Source organism: Benincasa hispida, chromosome 6 (assembly GCF_009727055.1).
Source record: "Benincasa hispida cultivar B227 chromosome 6, ASM972705v1, whole genome shotgun sequence".
Classification (NCBI taxonomy): domain Eukaryota; kingdom Viridiplantae; phylum Streptophyta; class Magnoliopsida; order Cucurbitales; family Cucurbitaceae; genus Benincasa; species Benincasa hispida.
In genome coordinates, this window is record NC_052354.1 from 2,788,181 (window position 1) to 2,798,797 (window position 10,617).

A 10,617-nucleotide genomic window follows, 5' to 3' on the forward strand; every position below is an offset into this window, starting at 1 on the left:
CCCATAAGAAGGTGTGTGGCGCCACATCATTCAAGCCCTAGGATCAGCCCTCAAGAGAGCAATCTATTCTACTTACCCCTGCTTTGGGGAAGGAGTGAATTCCATCTTATGTAGCTGAGTTCCCAACTCCCAAATCAGACGAACCCCAAAGTTGTAGGTTTGAGTCGGCGACCTGGCCACTCGCACCCCTGCAAATCAAAGGACCTCCTCAGTGGCAGAGAGTTCCCAACTCACTCAAGATGATCATTCTATGATCATACCTAGTGAAGTGAAGTCTCTGTCATGAACGACATTATCTAACGAAATTTAACACTTCGTGGTTAGGTCTTATACAAACTCTTTGTATAGGACGCCCGCTCGCATGTCACTCATAATTTCAGGACCAGACCATTTGTAGAAGTCACAACACTTATACTATTCCACAAAGCAGGCCGCATCGTAGCGTTACCAGGTAAGGTTCCTCCTATATCCATATACTACAGACATTTGTCATCACTTAAGACATGATCCACTTGTATGTACCACATACATGCTTAATTACATAATGACAACCAGGGATTTTAGTTTATGGTTTGTGTAAAGCAAATAAAACCATCCAATGTGAAAGTCAAGTAGTGAAGAAAATATCAATATTATACATCACCAGCGTTCATACAAAATGTGTTTACAAACTACAGGAACACGAGATTTAGGGCATCATCCCCAACAAAAATAAGCACAAAATAGATAATTTGTTTCGATCGAGAGTAGCACCGTGACGATAAAAAACTCACACCCTTCAGACTGACTTCTCTTAAAAATGAGAACGGAAGAAAGAAAGGGGGTGGAGAGAAGAATATGAAGAATTGAATTGTGTCTAAATGCCAAAAAGCTTGCACCTTTTATTAGTCGTCTTGAGGGTCATTAGAAGACGACACAGAAACGCATGACCAATGAACGTGCAGTTGTACAAAATGCACAGAAGTCTTGACTGGTGCCCTCTTCTGCAACACGTGGAGCTGTTGAATGAAGAATTAAATAAAAATAAAAAGTAAAATAATAATAATAATTTTCTTTTTTGCTTTACTCTGGACGGACGACAATGTGTGCGTTGTGGGATGTCCACCATACTAATATTTGGCTATCTCCTCACTCCTCTCTAAAACATGGGTACCCCCATAGGACCCAAACCCATAACCCAAGGGAGGATATAAGAAGGAGAATCATCTTTCAAAATTAAGTAAGGTTGGATTCTCAACTAATTTTTTTTTTTCTTTTCTTTTAAAACTTGAATTTTCACCTACCAAATCTAAATCCTGTTAGTCATTTTCTTTTAAAATCTTTATCAAGTTGATCTTATAAAATTGAACTAACAATCTCTGTATTTCAAAACTATTGTTTGTTTTATTTTTCCTTTATGAAATCAATTATCTAATTTTTTTTCAAAGATACCGTATTTTTCATTTTTCTCCTTCTAATTTTGAGGCTATTTTTTGTATACTTTTCATTAAAAAAATTGCGTCGATTAATAATTTTTGCTATTATCTTTTTTTTTAAAAAAAGAATGGTTGTCTATTTTTCAATACCTATGTTAACTTAACGATTGTTTAGTTTATATAAACTTATTCTTCTTAATATATCACATTGTTTAAACAACTCAAAGTTGCAATTCTGTTCTTCTCCACTCTCAAGATGTCTTCAAGATGTCAAAAATAACTAGATGAATATGGTGTGTACTACAAAATTGAAAATAGAACAGAAAACTATAAAAAAAAACAGTAAAAATTACATAAATCACCTCTTTTTCTGCTATTTGCAGAAAAAAACTTACAAAAAGCAGTAAATAGAAGCAAAAATTAAATTACAATTACCCTCTCTTTCTCTTTCAAAAAAAGAAAAAAAAAAAGCCCTCTAACATTTATCATGAAGGGGTTCTTTTTTTCCAATAATAAATTGCTGAAACTTGAGAACTTGAGCAAAAAAATGCTCTATAATTTTTTAAATTTTTTCAAACTTTATGCGATCAAGTTTCTTGAAATTTTAAAGTGTATAATAATATAGATCTTAGAATTTAACTTTGTATCCAATAAATGTCTAAAATTTTTCCAAATTTGTATTTAATATGTTCTTAATCCATTTGACCCTTTTAATAAGAAAAATTCACAATATCTACGAAGTAATAAAATCTAGATGGTTGTTTTTCCACTGGAATATAAAATTTATTTTATATTTCATTCAACATTTTTTCTAAAGAAACCATATCCACCGACAACCAGCATGTGACCATCTTTGATACTAATCTCCAAGGATTAACTCCACGGACCAAACTCTGATAGTCAACGTCGACCAACTAATTTGGCCAAACTCATTTCGATGATCAATCTCCAACGGCCAACTTCCAACAACCAACTCCAGGAAAGACTACCTCTGAACTGGCAGTTCAAAGACCAACTCTAATTTTTATAAGTTCTTTGATTAACCTCTTAAAAACCATGTTTTTTGTTCAGTCTACGATTTCTTTTAAAAACTAACTAAACGAATGAAACCACCATTTAAAATTAAATGTTTTAAAAAGATTTTTTTTTTGTACGGTTGACCTTTTCATAAGGTCTTTATGATTGATGAACCATCCCCCCAATAACAAGAAAATCTTTTGTCAAAAACGCTACTATCATATTTTATAACTTATTGCTTAAGGATTACCATGTTTATTGTAGCCTAAATGTGATGGTCATACACAAGAAAACTGTGATACCATGACATTTAAAAATTGTATATATTAGAATTCATGATAGTTATTTCCTGTCGTTGTATCCTCTGTAAAGGTATGATGTCAATGAAAATTTTTCAAAAAATGGTCATAATTAAGCTTTAAAGGGCAACAAATAATTTGTCACTAGTGAACAATTACTAACAATGATAAACTCCCATTGTCAAGTTTATATATGACATGTTATCATTGTCATCAATTAACTCAAAATTAGTTAATTTATATAGGATTTCAGTAATGATCATAGTTATAAAATATCAAAAAGGAATATATAGTGACATTTTATAACTGTGATTCATTACCTATTGTCAAGGATTAATGGACCATCACAATTTCCAGTGTCAATTGAAATTTGAATCAAGACAAATTTTTGCATGCAAAAAATATTATATCATGATATATTTTAACTATCATAGAATTTAACATTTTTACACTTTTGTAATGTCAGTAAGATGCACTTTTTGATAGTTGTTATTTCTGTGAACCTTGTCATTACATATAAGATTTCTATAATGAATTAATGCTTTTCAACTCCAAGAACCACAAATAATTAAAATACTTTCATAATATAGAAAATTAGCATAAAATTGATAATATTTTTACACAAATGATCAACTAATAACCATTAATAAAGATTTTACAATAAAACCACATGAAATTATATTTCAATCAAAATTTAAGCTATTTAAACCCTACAAAAAATCATATAAAAATATATCAATGCTCCATGGTTTTTTTTTCTTCCAATAATTCTTACAAAACATGTTAAGAAAATTTTTAAAAAATCATGTTAGAGTTCAACTTTACCCATCAATATTGACAATAATAACAATATAAGAAGGTTTTTACCTTTCCAATGTTAACAATTTTTCAAACATTGATCTTGCCCAAAACATGGAGTTCATAACCTATATCCATAAGTATGAACACCCATTAAATCAAATTGGGTAAAGTGTTTTACAACATCTGATATTTAATATCCTATACTCGCATTCTCCATGTCAACAATCATAACAATTATTTCAACAAAATTCTCCAAATGGTAGTAAACGTAATCTCGACCAACAAATAGTATCATTCTTTTTCTTTATTTATTATTTTCATTAGGGGGGGGGGAAACAAATGAAAAATGTAAAAACAGCCACGTACCTATTTGAGCTACCAATAAGTATTGTACGAAAAATGACAAACAGAGATCCGCATCAACCTATATACATTTCTTTGGTAATCATCACAAATTTGCTCATAGAATAAAAATCATACTCAATTGGTTCTACATATAATAGCAATCTAAGTGTACTTATATATCATGTGCAAGTGCTAAACTCACCCACTTTTATTGGTCTTAATTCTCCCATTGTGTGAATGGATAATGTATTATTTCTTCGAAAAATCATTTACAACAAAATGTAGTACAAAAGCAACAAAAAACAGGCAAGTACCCACATATCATGCCAAAAAAAAATGTGCCGATTCTTACAAACTCAGCCCATTTTAGATCACACCAATCAATGTCATTGTGTATAGTAGATGGTGCACCTTTCATTCTGTATACAAGAAAGTGGATCTTAATGTTTGGGTTTTATGTCCTAAAACTCGTAGTTTGTAAACAATAAAACTTTATTCTGAAAATGTCAATCCAGTTGTTATTGAATATATTGTTTTTTTAGAAATCCAATAAACCTAAGTCCCTTGACTATATATATCAGTACTTGAACTTAATGTGGAGACATACAAGTGGATCAGGTTGTTAGTAATTAGTCAAATATGATCTATAGTAATGTGAATAAGGTTGGTACCATATTATCGGTAATACTATTGGATGCGGCCTTACTCTGTTAGTTGTAAAGTGCTACAATTGAAGTGATCCTAATTCATTCATGTTGGAACAAAAGAGGTGGGGTTGTTCTTTTGTGCAAATTGAGTTGTTGTGCCAAGATCGGTGGAGTCCAGTTGTGAAGAAGCGCGAGATGTCGAAATCCTAACGGTTGTGCATCTCTCTGTTGATAGACATGTGTTTTACTAGATGTGTTGAGAAGGGAATGAAAATGACAAGAGCAAAAATAGTTGCGAAAACGTGAACCCTGACCGTCGTAGACCGCCCCACTTAGAACGCCACTGTGAGATCCGTGGAAGGGAATTGAACTCTCTCTGAATCTAACTTAATGTCCCAAAAATGTGTTAGGACAATTAATCAGGCGGCTTGGAGTACTAGTAACAACACCGAGTGTGAGAGTGTACCCAGCTAGGACATGAGAGAACCCCTGCAAGTGTGCCTGGATAACGAGTAGGTGTAGCAAGAGGTGAATATCAACCCTCCTAGGCCAGCTAAATTAGCGTGATTTTAGTAGTAACGGAAAATCCGTTTGTTCCCTTCAAGTGTTGATTCTGGGTCCTTGAACAAGAGGACCAACTAACCGCCCTGTGTCTGAGTTAGGTGCGACGTCAAAGGAAAGGGGTATTCATATATATGTTGAGTTCGGATGACAAGAAAGTTCTCAAATCAGTGTTGTTCTAGTTAGCCGGGAGAGTAAGTGCGGACAATTAAGTTAAAAGAAACAAACGTAGTTTGGTGAGGATATTCTGGAAACGAGCCACCGAAATCCGAGACAGGAGAATTCACGCATCCATCCACATAACAGTGTGTGAGTTACGAGCAACCTGTGAAAGGAGCGTTTAAACTTTACAAACTGCGAATAGATAGAATGAGTATTTGCGTATGCTGGAAACTACATATAAAGAAATCCATTGAATAAGAGTCTAGCAAAGGTGAGGAGGGCCAGTTTAGCGTGACTAGAGCCTCCTAGGTGAATTAAGGTTCAGCCCTCGCGAATTAATAAAATGAACCGAAATGGGGAGGAGGAATCTTCTATTGTGAGAGATTCCTATCGCGTTGAACAGAAAAAGATTTTGTTGTTCAATGCTATGCTCTCCTCAATGGCATCCCAGACCTTGACTTGGAGCGTGCATACACCTATAGGATCTGCCAGGTCCGTGAAGCCTCCCCCGGCCATAAGACATTTCTCTCACGCACATATAACTGTGCTTATCAATGGGTAAAATGGGTTTGTGAAGCCTCCATAACCGAGGATTTGAGGCGAGTTGAGGTACACCGGTGGTAAAAATTGAAAAGTGTGGTTTTCCCAAATATAGAGAATTAGATGAAACGCCAGAATTGCACCCGCGTAGAAGAGAAAAATTACTATGTATTGTATTAAGATATGGACATTCCTCCCAAAGATCCTAGTTTGAAGATAGAAGTTGTGTAAAAATCAATGTTATTATAGTATTTGATCCCCTTAAAGTAACACAGTCTAGAAATGATACCTCCTTTACCATAATAGAGTATTCTCATTTAAAGATTAGATATCTATGTGTATTAGATTGTTAGTGATTTATAAGTATGAGGGATTCCCAATAGCTAAAGAAATGAAGAAAATTCCAAATGTGTATGAAGAGGTGAGAAAATTAATAAGAAAATATTCTTAATTTGTAAATTAAAGTATATGAAAATTAAGGAGGACTCGTTGACTCAAAAACACCTCTTGGGAATACATATAGAAGGAAGAAAGAACCAACACACAAGTTCAACAAAGTGGAAAATTTGATTTTCCATTGTCTTCATGTACCCTACCGTCCATACTCGAGCGCATGAACAGCCTAACACTTTTGTAGAGCTTAACGATTACAGGAGCTAACAACCTCCAAATGAAACACGTGGAGCTTGCGCTTCACTTCCTCAGACAATACCCTAGCGAGCCCTCTGTGAAATACTCATCTTGGCGGATAAGAGAATGGGGATCCTATAGCTTTATCCCCGTTATATTGAAGAGATTGGAGTGTTTTGAAGGTAATGCAAACCAAACAAAATTTTTGTTGAAAAAATGTTAATGCGGATGAAGAAGATAAGAAGGTCCTGCCTATGGTCACTATTCCCTCCCGCATGGGTGCATGATTGTGGATTTGATGAAGCATCCCTGCGTGCCAAAATTCCACTACTGATGATTATTCCTTTCAGGTGCCACCTCAATTGAGATTTGTTAAGAAGAATATATCACACACACTATCTCGAGAGTGGAACTATGTGAAAAAAAAAGTGAGGCCAGAAGGAATAACATTGTAGTGGGAGAATAAGTACAGTATGAGAGAGAGTTTGGGAAATCCAATACGAAGCAAAGAATGATTAGTCCCGGAAGAATTTGCACAGTATATTGCTTTACCATTGGAGGACTCATAAAGTATAACGAAAATCTTCACCTATGCGAGTATGCTCAGTGGAAACCCATTTATTTTTTGTGTGAGGGCATATTGAATCGTCTTGGATTCGTGACAGGCGAGACAAAAATGTGAGATAGAAATTAAGTGAAGTGAGCATTATGGATCCTGATTTCTTCCCACTGCAGATCTAGCGATATTGGTAAGACCTGCCAATCCGCACTGCCGTGAGAACTGTATCCAGCAACACAATCATAATTTGAGTTGCATTAACTAGATGTTGCGAGATTATATTTCCCAAAATGCCTACTAAAAAACCCCTACATACCTAAAGGAAACCAGACATGACGGTATTTGCGCGAATAGGATGAAGAGAGGTCCTCGTGTCAGGATTAGGAATTCCGTTCCAATAGAGATGTTTCTGATCTCGAAATAATTGTAAGAGAGGGCGAAAGCGAAGTAGTTACTAGTTGCACAAACCCCACAAATAGAAACTAAGGACCAGATTGGGTGCTAATAGAGCGCACAATACCACAAATACCTTAAGTGTTAAGTACCCAGAGCTTATGTCTTCTCTAGAACGAGAAATGTTCTAAGAGGTATTTCGGGGAGAACCGATAAATGATGGGTAACCCGTTGAAGAAAACATTCTTCAAGGACTCGTCTAGGGACCCTGCCTATCGATCTCAAATGTGGCCCTACAAGACTTATCACCTGAGGTTCACAAATCAGAGCAGCGGTAACAAGTGATCAGATCACCTCCTGCTAAACCAATGTCGACTATATGTCATTCATACAGAGCGAACCCTCAAATATCAAAGTGAAACAACTGATAACCATGAAGAAGACGGACCTCGTGATCCTTTATGCATATCCTTTACAGATGCAGATCACGAGGTATGAGGTGGGCGTCATTTCAAGCATGCTCTACACAAAACAATTGGTTACCCTCTGGATAATATTCAGGTGCGACCATGTGGGAGGGAATCAAGGTTATTGTTGGGCTACTGTGATGAAACTTGTTCTCATAGTGTTATGGATAAGAGAGGGAGGATGGAGCAAATTGATGAATAGTGAAGTACAAATGTAGACGATGGAGAAAAAACAAAATGAGGATATTGGGAGATGACACAAGGAATCTAATACGAAAGTAGCGTTGAACGAATGCTAACGTCGAGATGCAGGAGTTCCACTCATCTAGATATAATTTCCGCAGGGACAGCTCAATCCTGTGTTCTCAGGAAGCAGAAATAATCACAGACACGAATCTGTATTATATGCGATACGAGCAGCTTGGAAATGAAATAAAGGACACGCACCATCCTCCTGAAAAGATTAGCTTATAGTACGACACACAACTCAGTTCTTGCATAGACGAGCGTCCGGTGGTTTCAGATCAATCGTTATAAATTGCCTCGGAGGCCCATTTATAAGTATCGACCATAACCAGAAGGAAAAGAGATGAGAAATTTAGTGGAAGAAAATGTTAAGGCATGGATCATACGGCCAAGCCACAGTTCCATTTTATTCCCCAGTCTGGTGCCTAAATTAGTTGAAGAAGAAACGATGGGGGATGGAGGTTCTGTGTCGATTATAAGAAACTAACCAAGTCAACGGTTTGGCAGACCAAGTTCCTATTACCCGGTCACTTGAGAAGTTGTTAAGTATGAATTACATGGGTTAGCAAGTTTAATCCCTCTTGTTCAGATTTGAGGTCCAGATCTCTATGAGCTATCGCTAGTTGAAACAATTTCTCTTGATAGCTTTTCCGTGGAGTTTCTTTTGAATTCAAGGTCACTACTAATATTTAGGAATTTTTTTTCTTTTTATTCACGTTTACCACAAAACTATCGAATAATCTCCCCACTCAATTAATTATAGAAAAAATTTTTTTATGATAATTATCAAATAATAAATATTATTATAAAATAAATATGGATTAACCAACTTATCATATTATATTATAACTCTATAGTTTTAGAGTTATTTTACATTTACTCCATGCAAAATCCAACAGTAATAAACCAATATTGTCATTTTGTACATTGTAGAATAGGTAAGAACCTATCATGAGAATTTGAACAAGTGTGCATTCCTCCACTATGAAATAGAACTCCTATCTTCATACATCTCATCACGCAAATTATAGGTTCCCCCACCTAATTGAATAAAAATCTTCCGTATTGTTTCCTAATCTTCCTTGCTATTCAACAAACCTTTTGAACAATTCAAAAACGAATAACACCATGGAAGCACTGAATTTCCTCATCAACTTCCTACCTCCTTCATGCGCGAGCTAACAAGCCCTGTACACTTGAATGAGCCCAAGCGCGGGTATTCTCTTTCGTACTCCGCATAATCTCCTCATTCCAAGTACGGATGTAACTGTGTTATATTCCAATTTGACCGTAGACCACATATCTCAATTTATGGTACACTCTAGCAGCTACCACATGATCCTATGTTATACCACTGACCACTACGAGAGAAGCACACCTACCAAGCGTAGTGATAAAGATTTCACCCAAGCTGCTATTCCTCTTCCGCAGTAACCTATCAATAATATAATTGTTCCTATTTGCAAAACATCACAAGTATCAATGTACTTTTATGCGACCAGATGACCGGACATAAACCCATTTCACAGTAAATCACTCGTAGCCACGTACTATTGAAGCAATTGATATCAACTCCATTGGTTTGAGTCCTCGATGTGTAATGTAAAACAGTCCCATGCTTGAAATACGTGTCCTTAAAAGTTCCACCAAACTGAAGTCTCCTATGTAAGGATGAACAAGATTAGTCTGATGTTCCTCCAAAACACTCTCAGAGTAGAATGTCTCTGTCCTGAGTCCTTTCTTTCCGGAAGAGGAGGATGTGGGGTTTGCGAGGTTCTCTCACCCTCCATAGCCGTGGTGAATATCCATACACCTTAGAGCACGTAGTATAATGTTATCTACTATTTCTGTTCTTCAGGGAAAAATATTAGAAGTGTGCGATACTTGTCTGTAACTGATGTTCCAGCTCATGCGCAAATTAGACAACAATTCCGCAAAAACGGATCTGGGCCTTTGCATTGAGCTTTGGTCAAAAGTCCCTTCCTCCAGAAAAAATCATTCAAATGGGGTGAAGAAGCCAATCAAGTCCTTCATAATTCTGAAGCAAGCCATTAGTCACAACCTCCTGGTCCTAGCCCCTCCCAGAATTCTTTCTTAAAGGGTTTTGTGATAGAAAAGATGCATCAGAATGGGTTTAGGGGCTTTTTGTCCCAAGAGTCGAAGGCCTTTTTATAGCATTATTTTAGTCAATAAAACTATAGCAAGAGCCCAAGGCAAGTCTATCTATGAAAATGGAATTGATCGGTAGTAGTTTTTCTCTTGCATTATTTTTTATTTCAGTGATCTTCAGGATCAGGATAGGCCACTTTATTTCTGATAGGAGTTAGTGAGAGGTGTCAACCCAGTTCCAACTCGATGGCTAATCCAAGCTACTTGGATATTTGATTTTGAAATCCTATACCCAACCGAAGTTACAAAACAAAGATGCCAATACGGCTTTTGATCAAAGGCAGACACAAGGAATTGATTCGTATACTATCAGCAAACCTATTATAGATATTTAAAGTTGTTTTGAAAGGAAGTGGTAGGAAGATG